The 19933-nt window shown below is 38.6% G+C and overlaps 1 non-coding gene and 1 pseudogene across 1 annotated transcript; both read right to left on the bottom strand.

Annotated features, from left to right (window-relative positions):
- Nucleotides 1-9576: 9576 nt before the first annotated feature.
- On the bottom strand, nt 9577-9717 carry LOC142865999 (U4 spliceosomal RNA). Its single transcript, XR_012916072.1, has one exon. It is a non-coding gene; the product is annotated as a U4 spliceosomal RNA (small nuclear RNA).
- A 2793-nt stretch (nt 9718-12510) lies between these two features.
- On the bottom strand, nt 12511-12885 carry LOC105882330 (large ribosomal subunit protein eL31-like; annotated as a pseudogene).
- Nucleotides 12886-19933: the final 7048 nt, after the last annotated feature.

Genomic DNA, 19933 nt, shown 5'->3' with positions numbered 1-19933 from the left:
TCAAGAAGTACCAGGAAATGTGGAGAGAACCTTTAGTCAGTAACTCCAAGAATGATCCCATCATAGAATGAAGAGCAAAGTCAGATTTCCAATCTAGGGCTCTCTCACCCTGGAACTTCAGCTCTTAACAACTGCCCCCAAGATTTCCTGGAAGATTTAAAGAATTGATGGCTGAAAAGGGGGAGAAAAATGAGGAGTTATTTTAAAATATAAGTTACTGTTCACTAGAGACAAGTGGCGGAAAACATTTCTAACCAAAGCTGCAGGCAGATGAGCCAGCATTGGCGCAAGTCAATGAACACTAACCAAAAAAAATTAAGGATCAGTAGAGAAGGTTCTTGATGGTGATATAAAGCCCTCTGAAGACTATCCATGAATAAAAATAAGAAGCTGAGTTCAGAAGAAGCATGGCAGAACAAATTAAGTGCCTTCTAAGTGCCTTTTCCCTCATGACTTGTGGGATTGGCTGAGTGCAGCTTTGGCCAAGTCTTATTGTTTTTCCAAGCTTCAGTTCCTGCAATGCCAAAATGAGAGGATTGTAGTAAATGGTCACTATACCACCCTCTAAATAAAAATCACAATGAATCAGTGTTTGTGGTGTCCAGCAAATGAGCAAAATAGTGTTCACATAACCCAAAGATCCTTGCCAAAGATGAAGATGTGCTAGCTACATGAACAACATGGAGGGTTACAATTATATTTTCTGCTTCCGTAAGGAATGGCTTATTCACTCTTTGGATCTACCATATAAACACGAAATGAAGAGAGAAGAAAATAGCTTCAACATGCTTTTATGTTTTTATTACATAGTACTAGCTATGGAGTGAAAGAAACGAAGCTATGGTCTTTTTGTCTGGAAGCACAATAATGTGACTTTTGAAATAAATTCAATTTTGATGACAGGAAAAAAAAAAGTGTTGCTATGTAACAGTTTAATTCTTCTAAGGGACATGGTGCACCGTAGCTTAATTGTGAGCTGTAATAATAATAACAACAAGCCAATTTGTACCCAGAACTTCTATTTTAGAAATATTATATTTTAGAACATTTCACAAATAACATTATTATTGTATTATGATAAATATTAAAGGTAAGCATGGTGTATTATTGTCCTCAGTGAAGATAAGTGACTCACTCAAGGTCAGAAAACTAATTAGTGGAGTGTTTTAACTATTAGATGTGGTAGTTTATTGGATGTTATTTCAGGATTTATTTTTATATCGCTTACTGCTTCTGAATTAAGCTTATAATTTTTGTCTGTTTTGTTTGTTCAGTCATAAGACTTTGTTTGACAGAAAGTATTTATTCTACTGTTAATTCATTTGGGGAAAAATATCAAAGTTTATAAAGTCTTCTATAAAAAGAATTATGAAGAGGGAACTGAAATGGTTTTCCTGCATGGAATCTCAAAAAAAAAAAAAAAGAAAAAAGGCTGAATCAACTTATGCTGAAATCATACCTTTGGCATCCTGAAGAATGATATGAATAATAAATGGAAATGGTTCAAATTTTATGATTCCCTGACATTCCATAGGAATGAATGTTTTACTCTGTTTGGGCTACTATAACAAAATACCTAAGTCTGGGTGATTTATAAATAATAGAAGTTTATTCCTCACAGTCCTGGAGGCTGGGAAGTTCAAGTTCAAGGCCTCCACAGATTTATTGTCTGGTGAAAGCTCACTCTCTGCTTCAAAGATGGTGCCTTCTAGCTGTGTCCTTATATAGAAGAAGGGGCAAACACACTCCCTTGAGCCTCTTTTATAAGGCCATTAATGTCATTCATGAGGGTGGGTGATCTAATAATTTCCTAAAGGCCCCACATCTTAATATCACCACATGGGGGATCAGGTTTCAAAATCTCCCTAAGATGGTTTCTCCCTCAGTGATCTAATTTATGCTCAACAATTAGCCATCTCCATTAGAAAGAAAAATTACAGACACTTTCAGAAGGGCAAGTGGAACAAAATCAGGCCTTAGAGAATTTTTTGGGAAGCCAAAAGTACTCATTTAACATATCATACTTCTTTTCAAAATAAGAAAAGTCTAGTCTGAGACTTCCTTGCTCTCCAAAGTGTGGCTTCCAGACCAGCAACATCAGTATCACCTGGCAGTTTGTTAGAAATACAGAGTCTCAGGCCCTATCTCTGGCCCAGTGAATCAGAATTTCTAGGAGTGGGACCCAGGAATCTGTGTTTTAACAAGTTTTTCATGTGATTATTTCTTACTCACTAAAATTTGAGTTCCACTGGGCTAAGCAACTTGTCCAAGGTCTCATAATTCACTGGGCCATTTCAGGGTGATTCATTAGAGGCCATGGGGTTTCCTAATACCACTGTACAAGCAGCGTGGATCTTTGTTCCTGCTCTGTATCTTAGTTTGCCAGCAGGAATGTCTGTTACATACTTCATAAGTCCTGGCACTGGAAGGAGAAATTGAAAGCTGATAACTACATGAGTCACAGAAGCAGAGCCACTGTGAGTATTGTGGAAGAAGAAATTTATTAAAAGAATTAGACCTTATCAGTGGAGGAGGAGCAGAGGAAGCCAACAGAAGACAACAGGAGGTGGGAGCTGGGGGTCAGGGGAAGGTCACTAACCAGCCTGGCATCAGGCTGGCATCAGTGAATGAGTCAGAGCTTCCGAGCAAACCCTGGAGCATGGCAGGTCCAGTGGCTTTAATTGGAATACAAAGGGGAGCTGGTAGAGTTGTCATGGGAAGTTGTTGGCTCTGTGGCCACTGTCTCTGTAAGTTTGTAGAGAAGCAACTGCTGGTGGGCCTGGGATTTCTGTTGGTCAACAAGGGGCTGGATGCAGAGGTAGGGAGAGTGAGGACCAGCTGGAACCCACAGACAGCTCTGGATCTGTGTCTCACCACCTCTAGCCAACAATGCGTGCTGCTTCCCTTCTGTCTCTTATATCTTGCATAACCTCACTTTTAGCCAACTCTAACTCACAACCATACAGGAAAGGAGAGTCTGCAAAAATTAGTTCCTGGCATAAAAAAATTGACAATAGAACAATCCATCACAATATCCGACAGCATTTCTGAAGCATATACTGACCAAATAAAAAAATATCACCTTATTCCAGGGAAACAAGTCATTCGTTTCTAAAAGAGATAGAAAACAGGACTTTGTATATGAAGAATAAGGTGCATTCGATCCCCTCAATAATAAATTTTAGTCATTTAAGCATGTTGAGATGCATATACATATGTAAAAAGTATTTATAAGCCCTTATTTGTGTGAGTGTACACACACATATACAATCACAAAATATAAGCAATCTCCAGAAGTAACCAATAGAAGTTCACAAGACTGTCATCTATATAGGATGTCCTAGAAGGATCTGGAATGCAGAGGACACTAGTACACGCTGTTAAAAGTGGGAGCAGCTCTACCTGTGGCTCCTGGAGAGTGTTTACTCCTATGTAAACAGTAGGGAAGGCAGAAAGGGGAAACAATGTGAGGTGCATATACAGTTGACACTCTTTACTTGCAGATTCCACATTTGTAAATTTACCTACTTGCTCAAATGTCTTTGTAACCCTAAAATCAATAGTGGAGGTGCTTTTGCAGTCATTCACAGACATGCTCGAGGTGGTGAAAAATTTTAGTCACTCGATGCACACCTTCCCAGCTGAAGTTGAACAAGGCAATGCTCCGCTTTTGTGTTTCAGCTCTCAGACTGTAAACAAGTGTCCTTCTGGTTAGTACCAAGATTTTTCACATTTTCGTGCTTTCCATAGATGAGTTTGCTGTTTAAAGTGGCCCACAAGCATAGTGCCGAAGTGCTGTCTGGAGTCCCTATGCATAAGAAGGCTGTGATGTGCCTTATGGGAAAAATACATGTGACAAGCTGGAGTTATAGTGCTTTTGGCCAAGAGTTCAAAATTAATGAATCAACAATATATATTAAATAAGGTAGTTTTAAACAAAAACACACATAAAACAAGGTTATATATTGATCAATTGATAAAAATATTGTGGCCAGAGGCTCGCACAAACCTGTATTTCACCTAGGAGCAATGCTTTAGTATTCACTAATGCAATATTCAAATATTCATGGTGACTTTATAACTACCACAAATAATGAGACTCAATTGTACATCCTAAAAAGAAGAATAGGTTATTTTCTGCCTCTCGGAAAGGCATAGATATGAGGAAAGGCAGATCCCAATCCACTAGCCTTTGATTGATGCCTAAAATGATATTCTAAGTTGAGTATTTTGCCAGCCCATTGCAATGTACATATCCCTGGGGCGATTGCCCTGTAAGCCTTATCAACCAATTACACTTCATTAATATTTCTCTGGAAGTACTCTGCTTAGGAAGATTTGACTTACTCAGAGAGAAGATGTCCTGGACATTTTTAGGTAAGGTGGGGCCCACCCGTTATTGTTTACTATTCTAAAACATCTGATGCCCTTTTTCCTACTTTGCCAAGATGTAAAGCAAATATATTATACTGGCAAACTTGTGCCCTTCCTCCAGAAGAGGGAAACTTGTCCACATTTAGCCAGAGGGATAGAATAGTTCCCATCCTAGGCCTATCCTTTGTTTTAACCAATAGGATGTTATTGCACATGACATGAGCAGAGGCTTGAGATTTACTTGCATGATTGAATGTGCCTTTACCATCGCCACAAGCAGAATTTCCTTACTGACCATGACCTGGAGGTCATTCTTACTTTTTGACATGGCATTATTGAAGATTTCTTATATGTTAATGTTGAAGTTTATTTCTCAGAGGGTATTTTTTTTTTATCTCCCTTATTTTCAAGTTCTGGAGGAAGCCATATTGTGTATTTCTCACTGCAAAAGAATTCTTGTTTTTATATCTTGTTAAAGTACTTGTTAAAGATTATCATTGAATAGAGTCAGAAAATATTAATCGAATGGTGGTTGCCAGGGGTTAGAGGGAGGGGAAAATGGGGAGTTGGCGTTTAATGAATACAGAGTTTCAGTTTGGGAAGATGAAAAAAATTCTGGAGATGGATTGTGGTGATGGTTTCACAGCAATGTGAATGTACTTAATATCACTAAACTGTACTCTTAAAAATGGTTAAAATGGTAAATATTATGTTATATATATTTTACCACAATGAAATAAAGCAAGGGCAGCATCCAATTAGCTGCAAAAGAATCACAGTCAACCTCTATATGGGGCATGGGGACAGTATTTATTTCTTATAGTCAATATTTTTATTAGAGGAAATAGGAAATATTCATGATAGTTGTTACTGTTCTAATATTCAAAAGGGAAAGACAGAGACATTTTAAAAGCTACTAGTTTTCAGTAGCCCACAAGATTTGTTTATATCACCTTTTTTGCACAATTAGAAAACACTTGTAGAAGTCTTTGAATAACAATTAATAGTAAATGAGAATAAAGTCTATTTAAGGAAATATTTTAAAAGTGTATTGCTGTTGAAATGAAAACCAGCAATGAGAAATTTCAAAGATTTCACTAATTTCTGAGAATATATTCATGGATATCAGTTGAGGAACTCTGACACTGGATGTGTTTCTTGTTCATGTTTAAAGACACATCTTGGAAAAATGGTAAAGTAGTGGCCACCATTTGCTTTGACACCCTCTCATTTCCCTTCTGAGGCCAGTCCCATATTCTGGTACTCTTTCCTTATCTTTCAACTCTGCAGTGTCCTTTGTGTTATTTTGATCACTTGTGTCTGAGATGCATCCTAGCATTGAGAAAAAATCATGTGCTGTGAGTTATTATAGAAAGTCCTGAATTGAATCTTGGTTTAAATTTACATATGATTCTATGACCTTGTGTCAGTGAATTAACTTCTTTGAACCTTGGTTTCCTCATTCATGATATAGGGATGCTCTTTCTACCTACCTCTGTATAACACAGTACTGCTTTGACATCACTAAACCAGTGCCTGCCGTATCTACAGTGATGCGATCAATAAATGTGATTCTCATGCGTCTTCCTGCTCAGCTTCATCCAGTTCTGACTCCCCCTAAAGACTTAGACCATTCATGTATCTCTTCTCCTTCTCCTCACTCCCAATCCAATTCCCACCAAAAATGCAATTTCTTCAGTGCAACTGATATTAACCACTTGTTTGTTGAAAAGTAATCTGGACTAAAGTAATGTACAACAAAGAGAAAATGACACCTTGTCTGCTAAATTGCTTGCATGCAGTTGTTGCATAGTCAAAGAAGATGCTTGTTAGCCTGACCACATTTGTAATGGCAGTAATTTTAGGTATAACTCGGAGGAGTTATTTTGGGGACATTACAGCAATGGAAAAATCAATTATAGCTGATTTTGAGAGTTTTACCTTTTGTTTAAAATTTTAATTAGAGATTTTAGGGTATAATTCCTTTGACAGGTGGTTGGCTGTGTCATAGGTCATGCTTTTAAAACTGCAGGGTGATTGGTTACTATAGAGTTAGTATATAATAACAGATGGATATAAAATTGCATCTAGAAACTTTGAGTAGCTGAATATTTGATGGGAAGATGAAGCTTGGAGGAAATTTCATGGAAAGAGGAAATGGGTCTTGTGTCAGAAGAGTATCAGAAGATGATCAGGAAAAATAAAAGTGTTTTTGCGAGGATTAGGAGGTGATAATGCCGTTGGGGGAAAAGGGCTTATAAAATTCATGGCCCTGTCATGGCCTTCATGGGTTCTGCTTATCTTTCTGAGAATAAAACCATGGGTGTCCTCTTTTTAGTTATTTGAGGTATCTTCCTATCACTTTCCATAGAGGTTGTACTAATTTGCAGTAAACAGCCCAAGTGCCCATTAATACATGAGTGGATTAATAAAATGTGGTATATGTGTACCATGGAGCACTACTCAGCCACAAAAAATGGTGAACTACCTCTTGTATTATCCTGGATGGAGCTGGAGCCCATTCTTCTAAGTGAAGTATCAAAAGAATGGAAAAACAAGCGCCACATGTACTCACCATTACATTGGTACTAAGTGATCAACACTTATGTGCACATATGGAAGTAAAATTCATTGAATTCAAACAGGGGAGCAGGGATGAGGAGATGGGTAAATTCAGACCTAATGGGTGCAGTGCGGGCTGTCTGGGGCATGGGCATGCTTGAACTCTGACTTGGACGGTGCAAAGGCAATTTATGTAACCAAAGTGTTTGTACCCCAGTAATATTCTGGAAAAAACAAACAAACGAATCCCCCCCCCAAAAAAAAATCAAAAACTATGGGTGTCTTCCCCAGTTTGTTCTTGGGGTCTAGAGGGTCCAGCAGTCAATTTGCTGCCTTTCAGCTCCACACTTCAGGAAGTCTTTTCTCATGATACTATCAGCTCAAGGGGCAATGGATCTGTATTTTGGAGAGGAGATTTCCCAAATCTCATGGTACTGGAAAGTTTCCCTTTTTATCTGGTTTTTAGTACCCTGTTTTTAGTAGCCCGTTTAGGTGAAGATGGATAAAATCAAACATGTAGCAGGTTCTTTTCAGTTGCTGAGCAGAGAGAAATGCTTTTCTTAGAGTCAATCATAATTCAAAAGGGAGTAAGTATCTCATTTACTAAATAATGTGTTTCCAAGAAACGGTGCTATCTAAGTGGTCTTTTTATCAGACTTTATCACTCACAGTATGTAAACACAGAAAATAGCAGTGAGCAAAGGGGCAAATGTGAATTTAGAGGAATACGTTTTTGCTTCAATAATGAGCTGTTTCCTCCTGATAGAATTTACTACAAGTATATCTCTCCAACTGAAAAAATGTAAGCCTATTGCTCTTTGGTTGTCCATTCAGTGATGACTCAAAGTCATCCTTGACAATTGGATTTTGCAAAGTAAGTGGTTATCCTAGACCTCCTATCCATGGGCCTTTCCGTACATACTTTTATTTCCTACATTTCAATACTAATAAGAATTCAGAGCTAGTAAGAAATTGAAAACACCATCTAGTCTAGTTCTCTCATTGCTGGGCACTTAAATAGCTGTTTATTGATGAATGGACTTTACATGTGACACAATCATAGCTCAGAGTATAAATGATGTGTCCAGGGTCATAATTCAACTAAATTATAGTTTTGTCAGGGATCTGACAAATGTTCTAGAAAATCTCCCAAGGAAAGCTGAAACACAGTCTATCCTTGAAATTCTTCCAGGAACTAGGCTCTCCTTTTCATAAAAGTTAATTTTTCAAGAACAATGACACAGTCATGCATGGGGGGCTGTGGGAAAGCAAATAAAGAGTTGTGGTCCTTTAGCCATATTACATGATTGCAGTTATCCTCAAGAATCACTATTCTCATTTTACCATTGAGAAAGCTTAGGTTCAAGGAGGCCCCACAGTTACTCAGTTGTGGTGCAGGATGCTCTGATAGCAAATCCAATGTTTGTCCTTCACCGCTCTCCCTTCCATTCAGGAAACGTTCCTTTTCTAATGAAAATCAAACAAATAATGACTGCAGTGGAACTGTTGGTGCCCTATGTGGATCCCCTTTACCTAGCTGCTGTGAGTCTTGCCTAATGCCCATGGCTGCCCCCTTCTCCAGAGAATGGCCAGATGTACCAGAAAGCTCAGAGCCTGTGAGATTATGCCTTCCCCCTTCCCAACGGCAGCCCATGACAGGCAATGTTGGGTACAAAATGTCCATCCCCTTCCCTCAACGTGGGACAACTCTTTAGTCCTCTTAATGCTCGAGTCTCCCATGGACCAGGCCAAGGCTGAGAACAGATTCGTGCTCATCTCTTTCTCCTTCCCCATCCTGCTTCACTAAGTTTCCTGCAAGTTCCCCATGTCCCCAAGAACATGCCCTCAGCAGATCACATTCATGCAAAGATCTGAAGATTAGCCACATTTGATTGAAAGTTGACAGAATATTTTTGACTTGCCTATCTTCTTGAACACCATTCCCCAAACCAGTCTTCCCTTTGCTTGAAGTAGCATTGTGACACCATCAAAGAAAATGCAAGTGCACCAGGGAGTTTGTTTAGTGCTGGGCAACTCTACCTTGCTTAGCTCTCTCCCTTAGTGACCATTTCTCCAGCAGCCCTGGACTCCCAAACCTACTTTATGATATACCTTTAAAAAAACCCCACAATAATTAAACATCTTTGAAATTGGGATGTGTCATATATTTGCTGTTGGTCTAGACTGAATTCACATTTTTCAAAAGAGGAGTTGTGTTTGTTTCTGCTATTTATTTGGAGCACTGCTAGCCTGACACCCCTTTAAATTAAATTCTCATGTTTTTACTTTTAAAAACCATGACGGTAGTATTAATTCAGCTTGCAAATTTGCTTGCTTGCATACCAGTTTGTGTTGAAGCTTCTCAGGGGAGATTCTTTTTTCCTTCCTCTGATTAAAGGCAAGTTTTTTCCTGTTCTTTTCTATGTGGAAGCTTTATTTTTTCTTTAACCTTACACGGAAGGCGTAGCCATTTTTTACCTCCAGTTCTCCACAGTGGGCTCCTATTAAACTCCACACATTTGAGATTTTTTTAATTTTCTACATCACACACAAAATAATGTACATTTTTTCAATCAATGGCAGTAGGGGTTTGATAAAATACTCAAATAATTTTTTTTTTTTTTTTTTTTTTTTATCCAGTCCCCGTGGGGACCGTCAAAAATTGCCAATGCCGACTATATTGCAAGTCGTCATGGCGGGGTATTGGGAAAAGTTTTCAATTAGCAATAATCGCGCCTCGGATAAACCTCATTGGCTACGATACTGCCACTGCGCAAAGCTTCAAATAATTTTAATTATCATGAGATAAGTTAGCAACGTGGAGTCATTGGTGATCTTGACAAGTTCCATTTCTGTGCAGTGGTGTGGTTAAAAGCCTGATCAGAATGGACTTCAGGGAGAATGGCAATCAGTACAGACAACTCTTCTGGGGAGTTTGCTACAGAGGGGAGCAGGAAAATGAGGCAGTAGCTGGGGTAGTAGGTGGACAGGGAAGAGAGGTCTCTTAGAGAGATAACAGTATGTCTGTGTGGCAGGGACTGAGCCAGTAGAGAGGGAGAAGAATTGCTGGAGCTAGGTCCTGGGGTAGGCAAGAGGGGGTGCATTCCAATGCATATGTTTAAGGATTGACTTTCCATAGGACAGTTCATGAATGGTGACAGGCAGGTCAGCAGAGTATGTAGATACAGTGGTAAGAGTCTGGGGAAGTTCTTTTCTGGATTTCTTCCACGTTCCCAATGGTCTAGGAAGCAAGGTCAACTGAGCTGAAGGTAGGGAAGAGGTGTTGGAGGTTTGCAGAGAGAGGAGAGGATATGTAATATTCATCAAGGAGAACAAGAGGGTGGATGCCGTACGCAAGCAGATGGAGTATGTTTGCTGGCAGCACTGAGGCTCACTTCAAGTTTTGGTTCTGAATTTAAAGGAAGATCATTCAACATGGTCTGTGATTTTCTTCAGGCATGGAGTAGGCAGAGAAGTGAAATTAACTGGGGCTGCGTGTACTGAATGTGCCGAGAAACAAGGGAGCTGCAGAGATATGCAAGAGAATGATTATAGTGATTATTGAGGACTTTAGCCTGGAAAAAAAGAATGAGGGGCCATAAATGGGGTGCATAGATGGAAAGGTCAATGAATTGATGCTTCTGATGGCAACAAAGTTCCAACAGCGCTGTTACTGTACTGTTATTGGAACATTTCAGACAGAGAGATAGAACATGGTGGTTAGAGAAGAAGATTCAGGAAGTTGAGACTATAACAGTTTTCTAGGAATTGATGATAAAGTCATGCTGTGACTGTAATGTGGAAAGCAGTCTTGTAAAAGAGGAGCTCAAGAGTCTTGGGGTCCAGCATGTTGGAAAGATGATCTATCTTTCTAGCTATCTATCATTTATCTATTAATAATATCTATCATCTATTTATCTTATCTATTGTCTCTCTCCCTCTCTCTTTCTCTAGCTGGCTAACTAGGTAGCTCCAAGAGTTGAGACGAGAGTAGCGCTGGAAATGGTCACCGTAAGGAAGGAGGTAAAACATGGCAGAGAGTACCCTACGGAGCTTATATTCCTATAGGGGAAGACGTAAGAATGATCACACTGAAAAAGTAAATGAGATAGCCTGGCAGAAGGCGAGGGGCATTGGATGTGCCAAGCGACTGGGGTGAGTTATACCAACAAATTAGGTGATCAGCAGGGGCCTCATTGAAATGGTAACGTTTGAGGAGGGATTTGAATGAGATGATGGAATTGGCTAGGTGGGAATCTGGGGAAAGAGCATTCCAACCAGAGGGAACAACCAGCACAAGGGCCCTGAGGTGGTAAGTCTGCCTGGTGTGTTTGAGGAGTAGCAAGGAGGCCAGTGTGAGTAGAGTGGAAAGAATAATATGGGTATTACTACGCGTAGAGTAGTAGTGATGCTACTTATGTGGAGGAAATGAGAGTGTGAGGGTGGATCACATAAGAATTTAGATTTCACTCTGAGTGATATGAGAACCAATGGAGGCTTGGAGCAAAGAAGTGACATGATCTGACTTATGGCTGCTGCATTGACAATAAACCATGCTTCATTCAGTATCTGGAAAGGACAGAAACCATAGTTAGCAACCTGGAGAATATGGTAAAAAGAAATCTTATTTTCCCTTAATTGCTTTATAGCACAATGTGAGGAAAGCTCATTAATTAGAAGGCCACAAAAACACAGCAGTCTGCCAAAGATGAAATACTTATGAAAAAGCATATATATGTAATAGTCTTTATGATAGAATAAACATTAATTATAAAGTTACTGAGCATTAAAGTAATGACAACTTTTTTGAAAACAAACAAACAAAAAAAAGAAATCTTAAAAGGGAAAAGAGAGAAGAAACCAACAGTATACTTTCTCTGATTGCAGACATCCTGTCCGCAACATAAAAATTGAGTGTATTGACTTCTCCAGGTAATTGGATGTTTCTAGTACTACACTGAAATTGCTTGTATTTCCTGAAAGCAACTTGAAAATTCATGGAGTTGCTTTCATACAGGGGCTAGGGAAGAACTAGCCCTGCTAAGCACATTTCAAGGGTGAATGAAGGATTTCTCAACTTTAGCACTACTGATACCTTGACCAGATCATTCTCTGTTGTTAGGGGAGGGGGCCATCCTGGGCATCATAGGATGTGTAGCAGCGTCTCTGGTCTCTACACACAAGATGCTGGTAGTGCTTTCCTCCAGTTATAACAGCCAAAATTGTCTCCAGACATTGCCAAATGTCCTCTGGGGGGCAGAGTTGACTCTGTTGAGAACAACTGGATTAAGACAAGACAAAAATATAATAATATTGCTTTAGGATTACATGCTTCATGTAACACCAGTTAAAATGGCCTATAAAAGCCCTCTTTTCTCCTCAGTCTCCTTGGGCTCCTGCTAAGGTGCTCAGCCCCTCTCTTTTTAGATGCTTTTTTCATCTTTCATCTGTTCCTCCTTTTTTCAGCCCCCTATTACCTCCTTCTAGGGGTGTCCTCAGAAACTCAGATTTTCTCTTACTTTATTATTACTTTTTGGTTTTATAAGTTTATTTGACGTATCTGACAGTCAGTGGTTAGTTCTCATCCACATTGACTGTCTGCAGATTTTTGAAAGTGGTAACAGGTACACAGGTAACTAAAGTATAGAGCTTGTTTGGTGAATCTTCATCCTCATTATGTTTATTGGACAACCGCATGTGAATACAGTATGGGACAGTCTTTATTCCTATGGTCTAGACAGCTTTGTTGAGTCTGGCATCAATACGTGCATTTGGAGTCCCCACCTCCTTCATGGCAAATTTCTGGATCTCTTTGAGTGTGCAAGGGGCATGCTTCTTGAAGCTCACTCCATGGATGTGCTTATGAATGTTGATGGCGTATTCTTGGGTCACCACCTCGTTGATGGCAGAATGGCTCTACTTCTTGCCACCCTTCTTTGTGGGAGACATTCTGCAGGGCCCAAGTTGGAAAGTCCTCTTACTTTATTACACAGTGCAATCCCACTCTCTTTTTGTCTCGTAGGAGCCCAGAAGGTTGGGGCAGTGCTTGTGTGTGTGTGCATGTGCATGTGTGTGATGTGAGGGTGTGGGATGGGCATGTTATTGTCTTTAGTTCAAAATACCTCATCAAGTTGTTTCTTTAAACAGAGAGCCATATCCACTGGAAAGCAATCATGCCAATCCTCAGGTAGACGCCACTACAAATGTTAGAAGTTTTAAATAGGAAATCTCCCACTTGGCAACCACCCTGCCCCAGGCACACACAGGAATTATGGAAAATGAGAGAGTAAATTCCAGAGCAGGGGCTTGATCCTCTGCTTTTAGAGGTGCTGTCTATAAGTGTTATACATAATCAATAAAAACTTTCACCTCTTAAATTGATGAAACATATATATCAATTAGACATGAAGGGATGTAAACTTTCTGAAGTACAAATCAATGTATTAAAAGTAGCCAGTCAAATAAAATCATATTAAATAAACTTACCGTCTTATGCTGATGTACAGTGCATAGATTTTACCATCTCACCTTGCTTTGATTTTTGCTAATAAGAAGACAAATGAAAGATTTAAAAAATATGGCATTAAAGTGTGGCATTAAAAATGACAGGCATTTTTCAGGTAGGGTTTTGTGAGTTTTTTAAACCACATTTTGAGAAATTACTGACAGAGATTGGTTTTAGCTACCCTCTTCGTTTCATTAGAAATGTCTCTATTGATAGCATGGACATCATAGAAAGAAATCTTTGGTCAAATTGTAGTCTACAGATCAGGAAAACATCCTGTTTCTTAGGCTTCCATATAAATACTATTAATAATTTCATTTTACCTTCAGGTATTATGAGTCATACTTGCCTTTAAAATGTACAAACAATCCTCTTGGTATTTTTCATGGACTTTTTCATCTTCTGATTCTTCCTTTTATCCTTTGAGGTAAAAATCCTCAAAGAAATGTCTTTCAAACTCCAGGCTAGTATACTATGCTGTAGTTTATTTTGAGTACCTTCAATCAAAATTCTTTCTATTTTAATCACATAACCCATTCTTTTCTTTGTAACAGTAGATTTCAACCATCATAAAAATGCTTTCTGTTTGATTACTGCCTACCCATTTTTTTTTTTTTTTTTGTCTACCCATTTTAAAGGATGTTTTTAGTGGCTGAACTGAATGGTCAGCCATATGGCAAAAACCAATTGGTGTGTCTGTATGTGAGTGAGTGAGTGAGTGTGTGTGTGTGTGTGTGTGTGTGTGTGTTGCTATTTTGTAACTTGTTGGCTTCTTTTTGACTTCATCAGTCTGAAGTGCGAACAACAGAGTTCAGAGTCACGTCCCAAAGTATAGCAATTGGACTCATACTTTCCAGAAAGTCTAATCTGCCCCCTTCCCTCCACCCCGAAATTCTTTAGGGAGAAAATTAAAATTACTGTTCATCAAAAGATACCTTAAATAAAGTGTAAAAGAAAAATTTAAAACTGGTTGAGATAATTGATAAAGGACTGGTATCCAGTACATACGAAGAGCTTCTATAAATCAGTAAGATAAAGACAAATAACCAATGGAATAATTGATAAAGAAAACCACAATGGGCATTTTATAAAAAAGGAACTACATATGGTCAATAAACATATATAAGGAAATGCTCAACTTCATCAGCAATCAAACTGATACAAATCAAAGCTAGTTTTTGCTATTTTTGGACTTTATATATCACAAATATGTGTGATAAAACTACATAACTATACACATATTTATAACAAGGGAAGGATAAACATAATAATCTAAATTATGTTTATTCAGAGAGAAGGCAGAATTATAAAATTTGAGAGGCATGCGTAGTTAGATGTAAATTATTTGTAATATTTTAGGTTTTTGTTTGTTGGTGGATTCATTTGTGCTCGTTACATTATTGAAAAAGTAGGTGATGGCTAGCTAGGTAGCAAGCTATGTTTGGACCAAAGATTTTGGTGAATTGTAAGCCAGAGATGATGATGATTCCAATTCTGTGCAACTGAGGTGCTTAAAAGTGACTTGGGATGAGGAAAATAAAACCTTTCTTAAAATAATTTCAAAAGCTTAAACTGGTAAAGAGGGCTTGTAAGCTAAAGGAGCTTATATTAGTCAGGAAGGGGAAGATTATGCTGCAATAATAAATAAGCCTCAAATCTCCAAATCCCAGTGATCTACTACAACAAAGGATTATTCTTCATGTTCACAGTAAGCCCAGTGTGAATCTACACTCAGGACCCAGGTTGGCGGAGGCTCTACCATTTCAGAGCTGCACTATCGCAAATACTCTGATTCTTTGATAATCACAGTAGGGGACAAAAGCACTGACAGGTCTCAAACATGAAATTAAATGTTTCAGTTTGAAAGTGACTCGTGTGATTTATGCTCACAGCCCACGATTACAACTAGTCCATGACCTTGACTAACTGCAAGGGAAGTGTGCCCCAAAGGAGAGAGGAACAAAATTTATGTAAGCACTAGTCTTTACCACAGAGCTGTTTTCAACAGAGACACAGTGGCAATGCTCCCATGTCTAGATGACAAACTATGACAGACCAGGGTAAGGAATATGCTCTACTTCTGCATAGGATGGCTTCTATGCATTGACAGCTCCAGAGAAGCTAGCTTAGCAGTATACTCGGGAGAATTTTAAACTTTGCATGTTCATGCAACATACTACAGAGATCTCCAGGAATACTTGGGTTAGGCATTGAATTGAAGAGGCTGAAGGTCTTGCATTGACCTTTATAAGCAAGCATCAGAGAGAATTGAGGGTTATTACTACTAATGTGAGCACATTTGCATCACAGACAAGTATAATTCAGGCAAACACCTGTTACCTTCAGAACATTGCAAGTTATGCGGTGCTAGTGTTTGCTTTGCCTCATATTTCTCTCAGCTTGCAGTGAGAGCAAATGTTAAATCAGAGCTACCTTTGAAGTCGCCAGGGGTGACTATGAGTTCAGTGTGAAATCAAGACTCCTTTATCTTGCTCATTTTCTTTTCTCCCAGAATCCTCTGACATTTTAGCAATTGCCATACTCCAATGTTGAAGCATGCTTCGAGTTGGACATAAGTTATAAAGTGTATTCTGGCACCAGGCTCCAGCCATCAGAATCTCTGATGGGAGAGATTTATTTGGCTTCTCTCAGGGTGTACTGATGTGAAAGTCTCATTCATCAGTTCTCTCCCTGCCTCTTTGGCAACTGGCTCCTAGGCGGAACATAAGCTATGCTCACATGCAAGCATAGACAGTAAAATGGATTCGTCAGTATTGATGACCTCATGTGAGTCTTCTGCAGCTTAACCCCTAGAGCCATCCGATATAGGTCAGCCCCCTTTGTTCTCTCCCTCCTACACACCCTGTGATCCCTTTTTACTGCAACCACAGCATATTCTACATTGAGAGGAGGTCTGCAGGGTGAGATGCCGTCTCCAGATGGTTTCCAGGAAAACACAATAATAATACTGCCACCTAAAATAAATACAGCAAATCGCTTCAGGAGAAGAGATCAGAGATAGAGAAAACAGTAAATATTGGGAAGTTACAAAAATTGATGTATCAATCAGTCTTCATTCAGAGAAATAGCACCACTAAGAGATATATGTTATATATATTTGCATTAATATATAAAGTATATATTTATACATAGTGTACATTTACTTTTATAAATTACACACATACATGTGCATACACATACATCCATATATATATTTAAGGGCTTTATTACAGAGATCTGACTTGGCACAATCGTGTCTGGGCAAGCAGTCTTTGTAAGGCTGCTGCTTTTGCCTCTGATGTCGGAGCTTGACGTCTGTAGGGCAGGCAGTTGGGAAGGAAAGATAGATGTAAGTTTGGGGAAATCACGAGCAGGCTGAAACCCACAAGCGTGATCTGGAGCCCCATAAGGACAAAGGAAAATCCATGTCAGTTCTTGTGGTTGCTGACGTTAGTCGTGTGGATGTCCTGAAAAAGCTGGCATTCTTTGTCACAGAGCGAAACACACACACCTGACCCAGGAGTCAGAGACGCGGAATGAGGACCTAGAGGAAGGTGGAAAAGGTGCAGCTACTATTGTGAGTTGGTTGGGCAGAGACAATGTGTGTGAGCTACAAAATGGCCACTGTTCTTGAGTTTACTGAACATCTGTGTATTTTTAATTAGTCAGAAATGTTAATGGGGTGTGTGTATTTGCATGTGTGTGTGTGTTGCATTGGCTTTCCTTAGACTGAACATTAGATTTGATATGAACTTGGCCTTTCCTTTAAAATAACCGCTACCCATGTAGCCTGGAAATTGATTTTGTAATGGAAGTCTGTGCTCAAAACGAGGATGGAAAAACAGAGATCAATACAGATCCCTGTGTTACATATTATTCACAAAGGGACTCTTTCTCGTCTTATGCTAGGAGGGCTGTGTGTGTGTGTGTGTGTGTGTGTGTATGTGTGTGCGTGTTTGTGTTTATTGAGGAGAAATGTTGTTGGGAACGAAGAGAGTAAAATACATATAAAATGTATAAACGTATATAAAAATAAGCACACTCTCTTGAGGATAAAAGCTACAACTTTATAGAAAGGAAATCTTCCACTTTAAAATACCAGATACACTTCAACAGGGCAGAATCAATGCACACTTGTAAAATAGTTTATCTCCAGGTTCTCAGAGCTCTTAAGGCAAGCTGATAAGGTCAGGCAGGGGATCAAATAAGTTAATAAAACCATTTTCACTAAATATGAGGCACCTCTTTGGAGGTTTTGTTCTGTTCCGTTTGGGAAGAAATATTTTTGTTTTGCTTCTTTGATCATTTATTTAAACTCAGTTATTTCTCTTTGAATTGCTAATCTGTGCACATGGTAGAAAATTCAAAATGTATAAAATAGTAGAGGGAAAAGGCAGACAGACTCCTTACCTCCATCGCCCTGAATAACCCAGGGTGCATGTGTTTCTGAATCTTGCTTTTTTCACTTAACAATTTATTTTGGAGATAATTCCATGTCAGAACATCTGGAATTGTTCTGTTCTCTCTTTTAAGGATTGCATAGGGGATTATGAATGTTAATAGGAAAGTTTCTCTTTCTTCCCCTCAAGAAGAAGTCAATGAAGATGGAACCAGCAATACAAAGCATTAAGATCTCACAGGGAGAGATTGCTAAGTGTGTGACCTTCTTGGAAGTTTTCCAAACTCCTTCCAGAAATAGGATTGCCAGATAAAATACAAACACCCAGTTAAATCTAAATCTTTGTCAGATAGACAAAGAATATTTTTTTAGTACGTGTCATGCAATATTTGGGAAATACTTATACAAAAATTATTTGTTGCTCATCTGAAATTCATTAGGACATACTTACAGTAAACAATGATTTGTTGTTTATCCAAAATTCAAATGTGAATGTTGATTTTATATTTTAATTGTCTAAATCTGGCAACCCTATGTAGAAATCACCTGTCTATTCCTTTGTGAATAGATAATCTTAACCTAAAACTCGACAGTGATGAGTTGGTGTCTGTTAAAACAGAGAAGTATTGCTTCTTAAATATCATGGCTATGAAAACAACCTCAAACGTTAGGCTTCACTATTTCTCTTAATTGCTTTTCATAATCTGCAAGAAAAGTAATGCCTTCCTCAAGTGTTTTAAATAATGTTTTGGACTAAGACTGTTTAGTGTATTGCCCTCAGCAGTCAAAATCTGTATTTAAGGTGTATCTCAAATGTTATAATCATATATTTGAACCTTGAGATGAATTAAATTTCAGGGGAACTTTCCTTGTATTGTTTATATGACTTTTTCAAAATGAAGTATTGCTGTTAAAAAATATTAAATCAGATTGTAACTAAATTAAACTAAATGTCCTTTTGGAAAGTTAAATATCAACCACTTAAAATTCATAGTTTGTTTTCTTCCTTTTTTAATTTTTTATTTTAGCATATTATAGGGAACCTGATCAAATTAAAAAGCTTCTGCACTGCCAAAGAAACTATCACCAGAGCAAACATATTTTGTTTTCTTATGAAGCCCTTTGGGGAACAGAAAAATCAGTGCAGAGTGGTGCAGAATGGACTACCTTTAGATTATGTTTCCCACAATCAAATAGATGTACAACTTTCTCTAATGCCACCAGCTCTGGCTTCACACCCTATTCCTACTCATGGGTGTTCTCTCAAGATATCCCCCTTCACTAGCCTGGTATTCTTTCCCATCTAAATCCAATAACACCCCACTTACTCCACCTGATTTCGAAGCAGTGACTGTTCTGTGGCCCAGGAATGCCTTCTGGAATGGATTCGGAGCTTTCAGATATATGCTTGCCCTTGGTTTGTGTGTCTGCTGATGGAAATTTATTTCTTTTCATCTTAATGGAAACAAGATCTGAAGGATCTTGGCAGGTATTGTCTAACTTTGGAAGGTACAACATATTGAAGAAAACTAGCCCTTAAAAATGGTTTTACAGCTCTAACCAGGAAAATATAAGATGTGCTATATCACCATTGTTTCTTAGAGCTGAATAGTACTCCATGGTATACATATACCACATTTTATTAATCCATTCTTGGATTGATGGGCACTTGGGCTGTTTCCACAGCCTTGCAATTATAAATTGTGCTGCTATAAACATTCGAGTGCAGGTGTCTTTTTTGTAGAGTGTCACTGGATCATTTGGGTAGATGCCCAGCAATGGGATTGCTGGATCAAATGGTAGATTCACTTGTATCGCTTTAAGGTATCTCCATATTGCTTTCCACAGAGGTTGAACTAGTTTGCAGTCCCACCAGCAGCGTAGGAGTGTTCCTCTCTCTCCACAACCACGCCAGCATTTATTGTTTGGAGATTTTTTGATAAAGGCCATTCTCACTGGGGTTAAGTGATATCTCATTGTGGTTTTGATTTGCATTTCCCTGAGATTAGAGATGTTGAGCATTTTTTCATATGTTTGTTGGCCATTCTTCTGTCTTCTTTAGAAAAGTTTCTGTTCAAGTCCTTTGCCCACTT

The sequence above is a fragment of the Microcebus murinus genome, chromosome X, assembly GCF_040939455.1.
Source record: "Microcebus murinus isolate Inina chromosome X, M.murinus_Inina_mat1.0, whole genome shotgun sequence".
NCBI lineage: Eukaryota > Metazoa > Chordata > Mammalia > Primates > Cheirogaleidae > Microcebus > Microcebus murinus.
The sequence above is the reverse complement of the archived record's forward strand: the minus strand, read 5'-3'. Positions and strand labels throughout refer to the sequence as shown.